This window comes from Zophobas morio, unplaced genomic scaffold (assembly GCF_036711695.1).
Source record: "Zophobas morio isolate AGI-343-1 ecotype UQ-CSIRO unplaced genomic scaffold, CSIRO_AGI_Zmor_V1 ptg000044l, whole genome shotgun sequence".
NCBI classification, from domain to species: domain Eukaryota; kingdom Metazoa; phylum Arthropoda; class Insecta; order Coleoptera; family Tenebrionidae; genus Zophobas; species Zophobas morio.
In genome coordinates, this window is record NW_026972149.1 from 8354181 (window position 1) to 8372806 (window position 18626).

The 18626-nt window shown below is 34.8% G+C and overlaps 1 protein-coding gene across 2 annotated transcripts in view; it reads right to left on the bottom strand.

Annotated features, from left to right (window-relative positions):
* Positions 1-18626, bottom strand: part of LOC135141475 (E3 ubiquitin-protein ligase RNF220-like) — a 63096-nt gene that overhangs the window by 42143 nt on the left and 2327 nt on the right. The gene's annotated exons all lie outside the window — the stretch shown is intronic.

Consider the following 18626-nt stretch of genomic DNA (forward strand, 5'->3'; position numbering starts at 1 on the left):
AACGAGGCCGGGAATAACTCCTGTGGCCCGAAATCTACACGAAAAGTATCTAGTTAAATTTCGCAAATGGTCAAAAATGCCTGGAAATTTGCATAAGGGTTGAAAATTTCATGTTTGAAAAAGTCGTCTAAAAATTCTCAAAAAATTCAGGGTTATAGATCTTGGAGTGGTGATTCCAAAAATGTGGCGCGTTTAGGGTGACAGAGAAATATTTTCGAAATTTTCGGAACGAAATACGAATTTTTTGGAATTTTTAAAAATTACGATATGTATTTCAATGGCCGATTCTAGAAAAACGCTTAGAGTGTTCGAAGAACAAGGCCGGGAGTAACTCCTGTGGCCCGAAATCTACACGAAATGTATTTAGTTAAATTTCGAAAATATGTAGTCAAAAATGCCTGGAAATTTGCATAAGGGTTGAAAATTTCATGTTTGAAAAAGTCGTCTAAAAATTCTCAAAAAATTCAGGGTTATAGATCTTGGCGTGGTGATTCCAAAAATATGGCGTGTTTAGGGTGACAGAGAAATACTTTCGAAATATTCGGAGCGAAATACGAATTTTTTGGAATTTTTAAAAATTACGATATCTATTTCAATGGCCGATTCTGGAAAAACGCTTAGAGTTATAGAAGAAATGAGGCCGGAAGTGACATCTGCGGCCTGAAATCTACAAAAATATGTATTTAGTTAAGTTTCAAAAATGGGCCGAAATTTGAAGAAGGGTGGACCATCGGAAAAATTTCACTTTTAAAAAAGTTATCTAAAAATTCTAAAAAAATTCAGGGACGTAGATATCGGGTGTTTATATTCACCGAGCAACATTTTGGAAATATTCGGTTCTAAAATATATTTTTTTTAAATTCCAAAAATCGCGATATTTCAATGGGGGATTCTGGAAAAACCGTGTGCTAACGAAGAAACAAGACCGGAAATGACTTCTAGAGCTCGAAAACTATACGAAAATGTGTTTAGTTATGTTTCAAAAATGTAAAAAATTGTCTAGAAATTCTCAAAAAATTCAGGAATGTAGAGGTGCTGATTCCAAAAATTTAGCGTGTTCATGTTCACCGCCCAATATTTTCGAAATGTTCGGTTTTATATTAAAATATTTTAATAATTCGTTCTTAATTTCGTCCGATATTTCAGTGGCCGATTCTGGAAAAACTGTTGGAATTATCAAAGATACGATATCAGAAGTGGGTTCTAGAGCTCGAAATCTACCAGAAAATGTACATATTTAGTTAAGTTTCGAAAATGGTGAACAATGGCTCGAAATCTGAGGAATGAAAATTTTCACTGTTTAAAAAGTTGTTTAAAAATTCTCAAAAAATTCAGAGATGTAGATCTCGACATGCTAATTCCAAAAATATGACGTGTTGATGGTCACGGAGCAACATTTTCGAAAGAATCGGTACGAAATGCGAATTTTTGAAAATTTCTAAAAATTTGGATATTTCAAGGGACGATTCTGGAAAAACTGTTGGGAGTTATCAAAGATACGATGTCAAAACTGGTTCTAGAGCTCGAAATCTACAAGAAAATGTATTTAGTTAGGTTTCGAATATGTCAAAAATTGACCGAAATTTGAAGAAGCGGGGGGACCATTGAAAAAAATTGACTTTTAAAAAAGTTATCTAAAAATTGTGAAAAAATTCAGGAACGTAGATCTCGACATGCTGATTCCAAAAATATAGCGTGTTAATAGTCACGGAGCAACATTTTCGAAATGTGGGCGGGGGCACTTTGAAGTTTTTCGAACATTTTACAAATAAAATTCAATCTTCATCTCACAGAAAATAAAATAAACCAATGAAATTCAAAAGTGGAGGTGCGTGGGATTAGTTCTACCTTTTTTGTTTGGATTTCACTATTTAGTAATATAAAATCGACTATTCGTCCAATAAAATGAGTGAATGAGATGAAAACCGGGTGGGTGGGCGGGGCCACTTTGAAGTTTTTTTCAATCGCAGATTCGAACACTTGACAAAATAAAATTCCATCTTCATTTCACAGGTATTTATCAATATAAAATCTAGTTTTTGTTCAATGAAGTAAGCTAATGAAATTCAAAAGTGGAAGTGGGTGGGACTTGTTGTACATTTTTCGTTTAGATTTTACTATTTTTCAATATAAAATCCACTTTTCGACCAATAAAATGAGTGATCGAGAAGAAAACCGGGTGGGTGGGCGGAGCCACTTTGAAGTTTTTTTCAATCACAGATTCGAACACTTGACAAAATAAAATTCCATCTTCATTTCACAGGTATTTATCAATATAAAATCTAGTTTTTGTTCAATGAAGTAAGCCAATGAAATTCAAAAGTGGAAGTGGGTTGGATTAGTTTTACTTTTTTCGTTTAGATTTTACTATTTATCAATATAAAATCCACTTTTCGACTAATAAAATGAGTGATCGAGAAGAAAACCGGGTAGGTGGGCGGGGCTAGTTTGAAGTTTTTTTCAATCACAGATTCGAACACTTGACAAAATAAAATTCCATCTTCATTTCACAGGTATTTATCTATATAAAATCTAGTTTTTTTTTCAATGAAGCAAGCTAATGAAATTCAAAAGTGGAAGTGGGTGGGATTAGTTTTACTTTTTTCGTTTAGATTTTACTATTTATCAATATAAAATCCACTTTTCGACTAATAAAATGAGTGATCGAGAAGAAAACCGGGTGGGTGCGCGGAGCCACTTTGAAGTTTTTTTCAATTACAGATTCGAACACTTGACAAAATAAAATTCCATCTTCATTTCACAGGTATTTATCAATATAAAATCTAGTTTTTTTTCAATGAAGCAAGCTAATGAAATTCAAAAGTGGAAGTGGGTGGGATTAGTTTTACTTTTTTCGTTTAGATTTTACTATTTATCAATATAAAATCCACTTTTCGACTAATAAAATGAGTGATCGAGAAGAAAACCGGGTAGGTGGGCGGGGCTAGTTTGAAGTTTTTTTCAATCACAGATTCGAACACTTGACAAAATAAAATTCCATCTTCATTTCACAGGTATTTATCTATATAAAATCTAGTTTTTTTTTCAATGAAGCAAGCTAATGAAATTCAAAAGTGGAAGTGGGTGGGATTAGTTTTACTTTTTTCGTTTAGATTTTACTATTTATCAATATAAAATCCACTTTTCGACTAATAAAATGAGTGATCGAGAAGAAAACCGGGTGGGTGCGCGGAGCCACTTTGAAGTTTTTTTCAATTACAGATTCGAACACTTGACAAAATAAAATTCCATCTTCATTTAACAGGTATTTATCAATATAAAATCTAGTTTTTTTTCAATGAAGCAAGCTAATGAAATTCAAAAGTGGAAGTGGGTGGGATTAGTTTTACTTTTTTCGTTTAGATTTTACTATTTATCAATATAAAATCCACTTTTCGACTAATAAAATGAGTGATCGAGAAGAAAACCGGGTGGGTGGGCGGGGCCACTTTGAAATTTTTTTCAATCACAGATTCGAACACTTGACAAAATAAAATTCCATCTTCATTTCACAGGTATTTATCAATATAAAATCTAGTTTTTGTTCAATGAAGTAAGCCAATGAAATTCAAAAGTGGAAGTGGGGGTTGGATTAGTTTTACCTTTTTCGTTTAGATTTTACTATTTATCAATATAAAATCCACTTTTCGACCAATAAAATGAGTGATCGAGAAGAAAACCGGGTGGGTGGGCGGGGCGACTTTGAGGTTTTTCTTAATCGTAGATTTGAACAGTTGACAAAATAAAATTCAATATTCATCTCACAATAAACAAAATAAACCAATGAAATTCAAAAGTGGAGGTGGGTGGGACTAACTTTACCTTTTTTGTTTAGCTTCCAGTAGTTACCAATATAAAATCCAGTTTTCATCCAAAAAAAGAGTGTTTGAAAATTTTCACTTTTAAAAAAGTTGTCTAAAAATCCACAAAAAATTCTGGGATATAGATCTCGACGTGCTGATTCTAAAAATATAGTGTTTATCGTTGTGGGGCAATATTTTCAAAATATTCGGTTTTAAAGTCAAATTTTTGAAAATGCTCAATGTTTTTGAAAAAAGCGTTAAAAAATCGTCAAAAATTACAGCATAATAAGTATATTGACTTTTAACTATAATAATATAGCACTTGGTTTATCAGTGAGGGTGATTAACATTATAATAATAAGAATAATTTCTAACGATTTTCAAGTGTATGCTGTTGACGCAACCGTTGAGTTTGAACAGCAACGAAAATCTAAAGTTGTCTATATTTTTGGCGATTTTCCGGCGTGATGTCCGTACGCTGTTGGTATGAAAGTTGAATTTAGCGTTGTGTGTTTCGGAATTTTGGGATAGTGGACGAAAAGCGAACAGGTTTTGCGAGGAGACGAGGGTGTCGATGCCCTGGTTGGGGTTAAGATTGCGTCGTAAAATACCCGAGTGCAGAATTGGTTTTATGAGATGCACGCTCAACAAAAAACGTATGTCGGAGTTGACATGTAGCGAAGTCAAAATGCTGCAAGTCAAATGAAGGATTCGAATAAATCGGCGAGCTTTGAGTGAGTTGACAGTCGGCAGATGTGGTCGTAGGGACCGAGTAAAAGTCGCATTGCACGAGCGATGACTGGATGATAAGGTAATAAGCAGACCAGTCCAATATTTAAATACATGAATTATGTAGATGTGTACTTACTCGATTGGACATATTGATACTCCGCTGGCTGTTATTAATAGTCACAATTTACACACAATACAATTCCAAACTCTGAAAGCAGCGTTTGAATACAATTTATATTCAAATGAAATGTTCATCTGTAATTGCAAGAAAGTTCTACTGCACGCAACTGCACACATCATCAAACAATAATTTGATCAATTGGTGAGGAAAGTGTCGCGCGGGGTGGCTTCCCCGGCGCGGAATCGTATTACAAAAAATCCAACGAGATATAAAAATTTTACTGTCGGGTAATCCTGTTAGAAAGGAATTTTGAAATATGAACACATACAAACTTACATAAAAAGCCATGTTTGCAGTAAATATAATAACAATAAAATGTAAATTGATTTCTCACGGGGCATGGGGTGAGTTGTCCCCTCCGGCTCACAGCTGGAGACGACAGCGACACCACCTTTGCTACGGAACGAAATTTTTAAAAACAAATTATAAAATTGGCGCAGTCGGTAGGATCCGGAAATAAACGTAAGACGCATGACTAGCTCCCAATGGACCGCGCGGTGTGACGACAATCAATTTAAAAAATAATGAACGGTGGCAAATAAGCTTCAGCGGGAATCAATTAGGGCACTATTTGTCAGCCAGGCACACACATAAGTGACTTCAGGACACCTGCTTTACGGTCCACTGCACTAAATAGCCGTTTGCAATGCTCATTTTAAGTGTGCCACCGAGTCATTGAAAAGGGAGAAGGTACGGCGAGTCCTCGACAGGGTAACTTCCCCTCGACCCGAACCAACAGTGTCATTCCACCGAGATTAATCCTATTACGAGTCTCGTATTTGACCGATAATTCAGGCGTAACCGTTATAAACACCACTATTTAGACGGATGTATTTCATGTTCTACAAAGCTAACAATTTGTCAACAATGAAATATCACCGAGTCCGAACAAAATCCGCAAACACCCTGCCTCGCGTTTTTTAATCTCGACTGACGCCTCTGTCTTAACCACCTCGACCCAACTAAAAAGGCGAATTTCACCCAAACTATTAATGCCACAAATCAAACGTCAAGATGTGAATGGCTATTGAAAGTGCGACCGGCCGGAAGTCCACATAAAGAAATGCCCAAACGTCATTACCTTTTACGGTCCTTTTGAATTGCTGGAATTTGTACCTACGATTTTATGTACTTCCTCTCTTTACCTACTGAAATTTATTGCCATTCACACCCCTTTGAAGATTAAAAAGCTAACAACCGGTTCAATATTTACTCACGAATTTAGAATGATCAAATAAAAACGGTAAGCTGCTGGCAAAATCCCGAAATGAATTACGCGAGCATTACATTATCCGATTCGTTAAGAACGTCCCTAGCTCCTACCAGTTAATGCTTACGATACAAAAAATATAAAAAATTACGTGCTACGTCTCGACAGCGAGAAGCTTCATACACAAATTTAACTATCACAATAATTATAGTTGACAATTTATGTTTCAAACTTAACTGTAATTTTGAAATTATACATAAAAGTGTGAATAACATAATATTTGGATAACAGTGAATCTTCTCCAACAGTAAAGTTTATTGATAGTTAATTGACGTATTAAGATTGAATGTAACAATTATATTTCTAGCGTTCATTAAAACTATATTTATGTGTTAACTATTACTAGCTTAAACAAAATATTGATAATTAATGATAAAAGCGCACTAATTTTTGATAGTTAATAAAACAAATATTTTGAATCTTGAAACAAAAAATGTAAAACAGGAAAAAACAAAAAAGTAGCTGGTCGATAACTATATAAATTCGTACAATAACTATAATTTCTCGCTCAATTAACCACATGGTTAAGTGTGATATTTTTAAAATTTAGTACCATTTGCGTTTGCGACAGTTAGTAACTGGTGGAAGGTGGGGCGGTAATTTTGATAGTTAATGACAGCTGTGAGTGGTCGTGTCGTTTTTTTGCGTTGTCGCGGATCTAGCGCGCGAAATGATCTGAAAATTTTGCCGTAGACGACGCTACTATAAATTCGTGATTGTTTAGAAGGAATTTATAGAGTTTGTGGTTCGCCCAGGTGCTATATATCTTGACCGACAGACAGCATACAGCACATTACAGCTTCCACGATGTTTTCGGCCGCGGGATACAGGTTCATAAATAAAGGCAAGAGTTATAACTCGGAGTGACATCAACGTAAAATCTTTGCGTCACCACTTTGGCAACGCTGCGGGGTGAAGTCGCATTTGCTATCCCATTGCAACACTTCGACTAAACGTTCGCCATAAAGTCGTCGTAAAATATCCCTGATTGATGCAATGGCATAATTTATCGGCGACAAAACGCCTTGGACCTGAGAAGAAAAAACGGTTCAACAGTTTGTCGCGCCGGAATCATGCAAACCGACGGTTTAATTGCTGCGTAACAGGGGCCGTTATGACCATTTTGCAACCTCAAATCGGCTATAACTCTAGGACCAAAGAGTAAAACGCACGTTCTCATCAGTGCGCAATTAGGCTGTACGTGTTGCTGGGAATTTCGGCGTCGCGATGCGTCCTCACGCCGCGATTGCCCAACCACTAACAAGTACGACACCGCGTGCATACCAAATCACGTTTTGCTCCCTGGAAAATGCGTAATTACATCATTTCATTTCAAACAGTTAAAACGGTTATTTTATTTGGCATGTTCCACATTTCAATTACAGCCGAATTTATCGACCCGCACATTAACCCGCCGACACGTACGCCTCAATTAACGCCCCTTAATTAGCTATCTCACGTCAGTTACGAATTCTTACTAGCCAGGAATGCACCGACACCACCTATCCCTCACGACAAATCACTCCTTAACCATCACACCGCGAACTTCTAGAACTTGCAAAAAGTCGGTGCCATAGTTAGACATTAGAACAACTAACCATTATAGTTAATTGTTGCAACGTACGCGACATTATATGTGTATGCACATACTTATGACTGTCATACTATAAACAACATTCGAACTTCGAAGATTATAACTCAAGTCTGTCTAAGCTATTGTTAACTATCACTTACAAATTGGTTGATAAAGGATAATTAGCTGGTCACTAGCATGTAGTTATTCGTTGATATCGACTTATCGACAAATGTATAAATTCTCGAACTCTTAACTTAACTATTAAATTCAGTTATAGTCAGAGTTAACTATCATTGAAAATAATTATAGTTAATTATTACAAAAAATGTTGATCAGTATTAGTGGCATTTAATCATCTGAAGGTGTGTCATTATGGAAAATTTTAGATTGAGTGTTCAACTCGTAGTACCAATTAGCTATTATAGTTAAATGAGAGTTAATGAAAAGTAATCCTGTTTTTAACGTTATCGCTAAGTGCGCGATGTGCTTAGTGAAGTAGAAGCATTTATAATTGTGACTAGCATTTAGTTAAATTATCTCTTGATATGAGTAATCCACAAATTAATTAATTAATCAATATTTCCTACATTTTTTTAATAATATACTTCTTTTACCAACAAAAAACTAAAAACATATTTAACTATCGTGTTGTTCCAAGAAAAATATATGTAACTAAAAAAAGTCTCGATCTCAATTGTGATGAATTTTTCATGTTTTAAGTTTGTTGTTGTGAAAAGAAGACAATGTATATTAAGGGTGGCGTCTGGTTCGGTTTCGCCCAATACTAAATACATTGAAAACATCGTCGTAGTTTCCGGAATTGCATTTTTAAAATACTGAAACCTCCAACCAAGTCAGAATCTAAGTAAACCTGCATTCTGCTACCGCATCACAGCTCGTTTAATGCCGATTTCTCGTTTCAATAAATTTTGACTTTTCGCGAGTTATTTACCTCAGTCGTGGATTTTTTAATATTATAAATGGTATCAAAAGAAAGCTGACACTTTTCCCCAGAGGACCTCCTATCTCAGAATGCAAAAAACTTCAGCACTTCGTCAAAAAATGCATCAATGTGTTGTTAAAATGTGATGTAAAAGTTGTTCAACTTTATAATTTTTTTTTGTAAAAACTGCATACTAGATATGAATATAAATATGGAGGTCCCCTGGACTGAAGTTTGTTAATTCGAAATATAATTTTTTTAAAGCCATATATCTCATATTTTGAAAATGCAACTCCGGAAACCGCGACGATGTTTTCAATGTATTTAGTATAGGGCTAAACCGAACCAGACGCCAGCCTTAAGAAGAACGGACCAAATATAAGCCCCGCCCACCCACCCTACTTCGTTTGTAAGGATTTTATTATTCGTTGTTAGACCGACCGGCGGAGTTTAATTGCAAATTCCATATTCCTTTACAAAATTTTACTCTTGTGCAACTAAGCCCCACCCTCGACTCACGATGAATAAAAAAATCATCACAATCGAGATAGGGTGGGTGGGCGGGGCTTATATTTCCTACATTTTTTTTTAATATACGAAATTTTCTTTTCCGAAGAAGAAACTGAAAACATATTTTAATTATCGTGTTGTTCTAAGAAAACTATACGTAATTAAAAAAAGTCCCGATCTCAATCCTGATGTATTTTTTATTCGTTGTGAGGCCGAGAGGCGGAGCGCAATTGCAAAATACATATTTCCCTACAAAAATTCTTGTTGTGAAAAGAAGACTACGTATATTAAGAAGAAAGGGCAAAATATAAGCCCCACACACCCACCCTACCTCAATTGTAATGATTTTTTTTATTTATTGTCAAACCGAGCAGTGGAATTTAATTGCAAAATCCATATTTTTTTACAAAATTTTACTCTTTTGCAACTAAGTTCCGCCTTCGGCTCACGATGAATAAAAAAATCATCACAACAGAGAGGGGGTGGGTGGGCGGGGCTTATATTTCGTACATTTTTTTTAATATTTGAAACCTTCTTTTCCCAATAGGAAACTAAAATCATATTTAACTATCATGTCCTGATGAATTTGTTATTCTTTGTCAAATCGATGGGCGGAGCGTAATTGCAGAATATATGTTTCCCTACAAAAATGTTTAATATGTTTTACGTTTCTTGTTGTGAAATTAAGACTACATATATTAAGAAGAAAGGGCAAAATATAATAATATATAATTAATTAATATTGATTAGCTACGAAAAGTTTGCACCTCCAAGAGCTTCTCAGCAGATGCATTAACAATCGCATTAAAGATTAGAATAACTATAATTTCTTATTACTTATTATAGTTAATGATAAAAAATTCGTAGTGAATGTGTGTTGTTGACACTTAACTATTAATTTAGTTAGTAAGAGTTAACTATCAATGAAAACCATTATAGTTAATTATTAGAAAAAATGTCGATAAGTGTTAGTGGCATTAGATGATCTGAAACTTGTAGTTTGAATGTTCAGGTCGTAGTGCCTAGCTATTATAGTTAAATGAGAGTTAATAAAAAGTAATCATGTTTGCGACGTTATCGCAAAGAGTGCGACGTGCTTAGTGTTCTCGGATACGCGTTTGTGTCTATTATTAGTTATCGGGGGTGTGCGTAATAACAATAATATTGACAATAATAGTAAAAATAGTGTACTTTGGGCGCGTATTTTCGCCTCGGCCCCGCGTGGCGGTTCTTTCAGGCGACAGACGTAAACAGAGTGATTTGTCTGTGTAAACAGGGTATGGAGGATATCACACTAGTGAAAATGACACTGACATTTCAATTTGAATGTTGGGTGCATGTCCGCTTTCGGTCGACGCTATGTGGTAACTGTTACGGCAGGCGTCGAGGGGTTCTGCCAAACCGACGCTTGATTACGCCAGTTTAACTTGTTATTGAATACACTTCGTTTTAGATTGCTCATTATAACCACCCACAACTGGATCGGTCCCTCCCGGATCCAGACGAGCTTTGACCATCATCCCCATGGGTCGCATTACGAATTCAATTAAGAGGCGGGGATCCCCGCATCTAAGAAATCCTTTACATAACAAAAAAGGTTGTCAAACGTAAAAAGGGGATTCTGCATGTTATGATAGTGTTAAAGAGTCGACTTATTCATCTGCGTTAAAGTCGACGCCTTCGAGCGTCGGCGGCTCAGCGACGATCTGAATTGTTAATGCGGACAGGGGTGTACTAAGATAAAAAAGGCACCACAATCAGATCCCATCGCGCACCATAAACTACATTGTTATAGCATTGCTGTTTTTCCATTTATTGGTGATCGACGGTGTTTACGTTTATTTATAGCCGCTAAGCCGCCGACCAACTCTATGACGGGAAAAGCGATAGTAAAACAAACTGCCGTTCACAGGCTTAACCCTGATTTACACCACAGGATCACTACGGGCACTAATGTTACACGAAATTACGACCAACTTATTGCTATTTTTACGCGTAATAAGAGTGCGCCACTGACAATACCCCTCAAACTAGCGCTTGAGAAATGACTTTCACTTGAAACGTCACGGCCGACTAGAGCAGAAATTTAAAAAATCACACGACATTGTCGCTAAATTTTGTTAATTCCACTTTATATATATATTATATTAGTGTGGTTCAAAATGATGAAAACAAAGTAGAATTTTTACCAAAAATTTCTTATACGATAGTTGGCGTTCAAAGAAAAAAAACGAGAAACCTGGATTTTTTGTGTTCTATCCAATAAATGTCAAGAAACATGAAATTATATGTTTGTTCACATAAATTTGTTTAATTTCAGGCTGTAAAGTCGTTCTGTAAACACGATGTAATGAACGTGTAATAATTTACATAAAATTGATATTGTGTGTGATTGACAACGTGATAGAAGTAATTTTGGTGTTAAATTTAATGTTTTGTAAAAAATATCGAAATAATTATAAACCAAGTTGTGTAGCCAGAGAGATAAAGGGAACTAAGTATGTTTTATCTATTCAATATTTATTCTGGTGCGATTTACATCTCCCTAAAAATCTCCATTTTTTATTCCGCGTTCATGTTTATGTGATCCTTCAGTTTAATCCCTCGTTTGGAGCAGTCGGTAGGATTCGCACCTGATGACTCTCCGCGCAGCGCCTCCGGCTTGTAAATAAAATTTCTGCGTGTTGAAAATCGAAAAATCCGCGTTGTTTTCGCGTGAAACCGCTTTAAAGAAGTGTCTCCTGCGTGAATTGCGGCGTGAGGGCGCTGAATCACGTGTAAAATCGCATTAATTAGCACCTGGCTGCCGCCGAGCCGCGACTTAATAGATTCAGCAGGGAGCGAGAACTAACCCGACGAGATTGACGAATGTAATTGAAACCAGACCTGTTAAATTATACAATCTGCAGAAGCGGTAAGTTGACAAAACACTGGTAGGATTTATCATTTGTCACAAAAATGCATACCTAACAAACCGCGGCATTCGTTTTGCAAAAAGTTACGACCGTTTCTGCATTTCAATTAAAAATGTGCAAACATTAGCTCGTCATTTATGCTCGGCGAAATTCCGTAATTGATTGTGTTAGTGAAATGTTGGCCGCGCTCGTTATGAAAGCACTTTGCGCGAGATAAAGGCATATTTCAGTTTAAAAACCAGATATAATAAGACGCCTGATAATCGACGCGGTTAGGGGCGGCGGCGGCGGACGCGAGCCACGGCCCCTAATGAATGCCCTTCTCGAGACGAGCAATGATACCCTCTTTTCGTAATTATTACCTTCTCTTTCGGCAACGCAATAAGCGTTATCTACGTCACTGCCCTCTCGCCGCTCCGTGCCAAAAGTTAAAACATTCAACGCCGTTTCACTCAAAATTTTTTTGAAATATGACCGCCAAATATTTTAATGTCCTGTGGCAACACTCGCAAAAACTCGTTCGCCACCATAAAGGCTCCCACATCTTGTTTTGACGCGGGTGGATAGGAGACGGTGAATGGATTTTTTTAGGGATCTTATTGAAAGGTGCTGCAATATAAGTTCCGAGATAAACGAAAAACTATAATTAATTACAGCGTAAATTGTCACAGAATTTTAGAACCGTTTTTGTACGAGCTTCCGCGCATACTTTTTGTATATAATCTCTTTTCCTCTCGTTATACTTATAATATTTTTTCTATCGACGTATATTGCGTTCTGTTTAATAACATGTGACCAATATTACTTATATTGTAATACTAATAAGACTGCTTTCACTTGTTTGCAGCTTTTTTTTGTAGAAACAAAAAACTGAAAACTATATTTTCTCTATTCAAAATTTTGATTTTTATTAATTAAAGTTTTTTTGATTTTAAATTTTCGCTTCCAAAACTTTAGGTACAAAAATTGGTTCAAAGTTCTTTCGACAGAACTTCCCTCGCACCTGAAATACAATGATAATTTTTTTTGAGTCACCCTGTATACTCAAATCCAAAAAATATTAAAGGAATATTAATCACAAGTATAAATTTATCATATTTTGCACATTTTAGGTAGGATTTATTCAGCAAAATTTTGTGGTGACGCCATCAAATTTTTAGGGGGGAGGAGCAAATACATTTTGATAAAAAATTTACCATGCTTATGATAACTTTAAAACATCTCCAAGATTTTAAAACATTCGGTTTTGTAGTTTCTGATTAAATCAATAAAATAAATATACTCATTCATTAATTTTTTTGAGTCACCTGTATAAGCAAATTCAAAAAATATCAATGGAATGATAAATTACAAGTACAAACTCATCATATTTTGTACACTTTAAATTTTAGGATTTATTCGGCAAACTTTTGAGCTGACGTCATCAATTTTTTTGGAAGGGATAAGCAAATATATTTTGAGAAAAATTTATTATGCTCTTTAAGCATCTGCAAGATTTCAACGCATTCGGTGTAGCAGATTTAAAATGAAATTACAAAATGTTGTTTTATGATTGTAATTTTTTTCCAAAAATTTGAACGTTTCGGGTAAAAACTCAATACGGAATCATAAACTAGATGTGTAGCACTACACTATTTTATACAATTTGAAACCCATTTACTGTGTACAATTTTGAAGTGACGTCATCACATCAGTGGTGGGGATGATTTGATAAATTTTGGTTAGCATTTTACCATCTACATGATATTCTTAATATAAATACAAAATTTGACAATAATCAGCCCAGTACTTTCGGAGATTATCTGTCTAATAAAAATCCGGGACGGCAGACGGACGGACAGACAGATAGACAGACAAATAGACAGGCGGAAACGGGAGACCTATTTCTTCGTACTGTAGGGGTCATGACAGGTCAAGAAAACGTAAAAGTAGAGAGTCGGTCGATGGACTTGGATTTGCTTACGCTCGGAAAGTAAAAACAGTAATGGAAAATGCATTTTTTGTACCGATTTTTATAAAGTTATGGGCACATATTATAGTCATATTTGAGTGTCTATCCCAGTGGTTCGCAAACTGGGTGCCGCGGAACCCCCAAGAGGGTTCGTGAAATTTTTATAATGATTTTAATAAATATAAGCACAAAACCAACTTTAAAAAATAATAATTGATGCTCTAAAAAAATGTGTTCTGAACATGTTAATTTTCTTCATACTGAAGTAAGATGGCTATCTAAAGGCCGTGTTCTTTTTTAAGAAAACAGATATAAACGTTTTTTGAATCAGAAAATATTGAACAATTTTTTGACCTCCTTCAAGACCACGTTTGGTGTGCAAAACTAGCATATTTAACTAATATTTTTTAACACTTAAATAAAATATGTAAATTTAAGTATGCAAGGTAGACATGAAAATATTTTAACCTCCAGTGAAAAAATTTTGGCTTTAAAAGACAAGCTTAAATTATGGAAAACAAATATTTATAAAACAATCTTAACATCAATTACATATTATACAATCATGTGATAGTGATTTTGATAATAAATTAGTTACAATTAAAACTGTTCTTGGCGGGGTGTCGCCAAATTTTGTTTAATATTTTAGGGTGCCATCAATAATAAAAGTTTGCGAACCACTGGTCTATCGAAACAAGAAGGTGTAAAGTCCAGCTTACACAGCTATAGATTTCCAAGTCAAGCTTGGCAAATAATAAATCTCGTAGATACATGCATTTTTAGAACCTGTTTTCGTCTTTATACTAACAGTGTTTTTTCTTTCGATATATGTATATCAAGAGTGGTTATATATATTTTCTTTTTACTTTCTGAGAGTAAGCAAAGGAAGTATTGTAATCGAGTCCGTCGGCCGACTCTCTACTTTAAAATAGGTCTTCCGTTTCTGTCTGTCTGTCTGTCTGTCTGTCTGTCTGTCTGTCTGTCCGTCTGTCTGCTGTCCCGGATGTTTATTTGACAGATAATAATCTCCGAAAGTACTGGGTCGATTGTTGTCCAATTTTGTATTTATATTAAGAATATCATGTAGATGGTAAAACGCTAACCAAAATTTGAATAATCATCCCCACCACAAATATGATGACGTCACTTCAAAATTGTACATAGTAAATGGGTTTTAAAGTGTACACAATAACATAGTCCTACACATGTAGTTTATGGTACCGAATTGAATTTTTACCCGAAACGTCCAGATTTTTGGAAAAAAAACACCAAAATTTTGAAACAACATTTTGCAATTTAATTTGGAATTTCCAAAACCGAAGGCTTTGAAATCTTGCAGATGGTTTACAGTTATGATAAGTATGATACATTTTTAATCAAAATATATTTACTTATCCCCTCCAAAGAATTGATGACGTCAGCTGAAAAGTTTGCCGAATAAATCCTGTCTAAAATATACAAAATATGATGAGTCTGTAATTATGGTTTATCATTCCATTCATACTTTTTTGGATTTGCATATACAGGGTGAACCAAAAAAATTAATGAATGCGTGAATTTATTTTATTGTGTTAATCAGGAACTACAAAACCGAATGCTTTAAAATCTTGGAGATGTTTTAAAGTTATCATAGGCATGGTAAATTTTTGACCAAAATGTATTTGCTCATCCCCCCTGAAAATTTGATGACGCCGCCCTAAAATTTTGCTGAAAAAAAGTATACTTGTGTTCTAACACTGCATTAACTTATACGGGGTGTTTGTAAAAAATTAATGACTGACTCAATTTATTTTATTGATTAAATCAAGAATTGCGAAACTGAATACTTTGAAATCTTGACGCTTTGAATTTATTGTAAGCATGTTAAGTTTTTAATCAAAATGTGTCTGTTTATCAACCCCAAAAATTTAATTACGTCATCTCAAAATTTTGCCGAATAAATTCTTTCGAAAATGTGCAAAATATGATCAGACTATACTTGTCACTCATCATTGCATTCATGTTTTGTAGATTTGCTTATACAGGGTGACCAAAAAAATTAATGAATCAGTCAATTTATTAAAGAAAGTGAAACCAGAAGTTCTGTCGAAATAACTTTCGACCAATTTTTATAAACTTGCGGCACTTCGTAAAGCAAATACTTTCGAATGTTATATAGCTTCATGGTAACTGAGTGCAAAGACCTGGCATTCCTTTTTTAGCAAAAATTGAAAATTTTATTTTCTCCATTTACAACATGAATTTATCAATTATAAAGAGCTTTTAATATTTCAAAGCATTAGCTACAAGTATAAACTTTTTTGTCAATTTTTATAAATTTTGGTTACAGAAAACATAATATATGCAGTTATTTCTGAGTGTCCATAGAAACAAAAGGGCTAAAGTGCAAATTACACTGCTGCACATTTCCGAAGTCAAGCTTGGCAAATAGCAAATCACGTAGATCCGATTTACGGCGCCCGTTTACGAAGTTGTATCGATAATTCGATACCTCTGATTTCTTATGTGTCAAGTCAGGACCGTAAAACATATACGTATGTGTAATTGTACCTTAAAAATTCCGGTGTATTTTTTCTAAAACGTTGAACTTTCATCCAGTTTCCAGTTCCAAGTAGAATCTCTAATTATGCATGCCGTCGAAACTGGTGGGGGGTGTTAACGCTAGGGCCGGTATGTGGGTGTAGGTGGTATTATTGCCACCGAACAATACGAAAAGTATTTTTATGGTTTAACGGTCTTCCTCTGAGGATATATTACTTTCATTTCGAATCAATTGCAATCCATCTGGGGAACGAGGGCCCGAACGGAGAAATCATTCTCACCCACAATTAATGACAATCGAAATTAAAAACGTAAAGACCGTTATTGGCCGTAATTCACGCACAAATCAAGCCGAGTGGAATTCTTACATAAATAATTCCCGAAAACCAACCCCCAATAAATACGCCAACGAAGACCGGGGGCAAAGCAATCTAGAAACATTATTGGATGGTACTGTGTTTTGCGGTGTGAAAAGCCGCAATAACAAATCATATGTAAGCTTTTACTAACAGATTTTAACTGTCTATGTAATGCTAACATAATGCGCGGTGTTATGAGGGAAATTGGGTTTACGCGTGATTTTAACGACCATGGCGGTTTGTGTGCTTTGTGGTTTTTAGTTTTTACTTACACTCTACATACTTATTCTCCAATTATTTTTGTATATCGCCCCCACTAGTGGCGATGAAGTACCGAAAAAGATAAAAGTTGCAGGAAATAGCGGATTTCGCGGAAAATTTTAGATAAGTAGCAAATGTTGAATGTTTTTGAATTATCGCAGACGTACACGCATGGACATACTTTTCCTGAATTCTTCGGTCGTAATACAAAAAATGAAGAATTTCATTAATATACACCGGCCATTGCCGTTGTGCGTGTTATACACGTCAACAACGAAATCGACTGCCTACTACAAGTACTAAGAATGTCTGCCGTGTTGTTGTCTTCAATTGACGGTCCACACAAACATTGTTTTTCAAATGCACGTAAAAATCTCTGTAGTGCAGTTTATAACGTCGACAACATAAACAAAACGAAAATAATATAGTTTGAAAATACTAAATATCCGCTTGCGGCTATCGATTAAACTATCCCCTCATCAAACAATAAATAGCAGAAATTTGTCGAAATTTGGCTACTGGTGAGTAATAAAAACGTTCCAAGTCGATGTTTCTACGGATATTAATGTGTAAACGATTTGTTACATTTCCAGGTGGCCACAAGCCACTTTAGCGGAAGAACAATAGTTAACATTATCTGTTTATTTAGCCTAAGCAGTTGGGTTCCATCTCAATATATAAACAAAACTGAGCGGTCTTAGACAAACAAATAAAAAGCCATTTCATTTCTGTATGATATATTTATTTTTGTCCTACCAACTTTACGTCCATGAAATAAGTGAGTTTTTATATAGGTTTGGGATAGTCTCACTCGGCAGAAAATTTTCGGCGTGGTTTGGATTGTTCGGGAGTTTGGATGGGCCAGCGGAGACGGGTTTTTAAGACGAAATTATTAATTGAGTTGAGACGAACCGGCGGATGTAATTGCCACCGGTGTCAAAACTACTAGTTTTTAGTTTTGTAAATTGTTTACGTGTTTTGAAGATTCTTACAAAAGTAAGAATCTTCAAAACACGTAAACAATTTATAAAAAAATGCTTTTGTCTCTTATTGTTGGTGCCGTTTTTTGACTATTTTTTTGCACATTTGACGACAGTAGAATTTTAAAATTTTATTCATTTTATTTACGCAAGGACAAGAAAATCCATAAAAGAAACCTTTTAATGTTACTCAACAAATTATATTTATAAACATCGAACACCAATAATTATAATAATAATAGTAATAACACAATTACAATAGCATTCATAGCTTAATCGCATCTAAAAATATCTGCAACAATTTGTACTTCGTTACATAAGGTACAATTAAGCAATTATAAATGGTTATTTGCGCACCACTGACGATTATTAGATTAATTTTATCATACATTGTTAAAAATAAACCGTCTGTATATACTATATTAGTGGTTTATTGTTATTATTATTATTATTTATTTAAGAGTTTATTATAATCAAGAAATTTTCAACTGGGCACCTGTGACAATTAGACATTTATATAAGTGTAATTTAAAATGCATTATTCGCTTAATTTTGAATTATTAGTAGGTACTTTAAACTCTAATTAATAATAACCTGAACATTA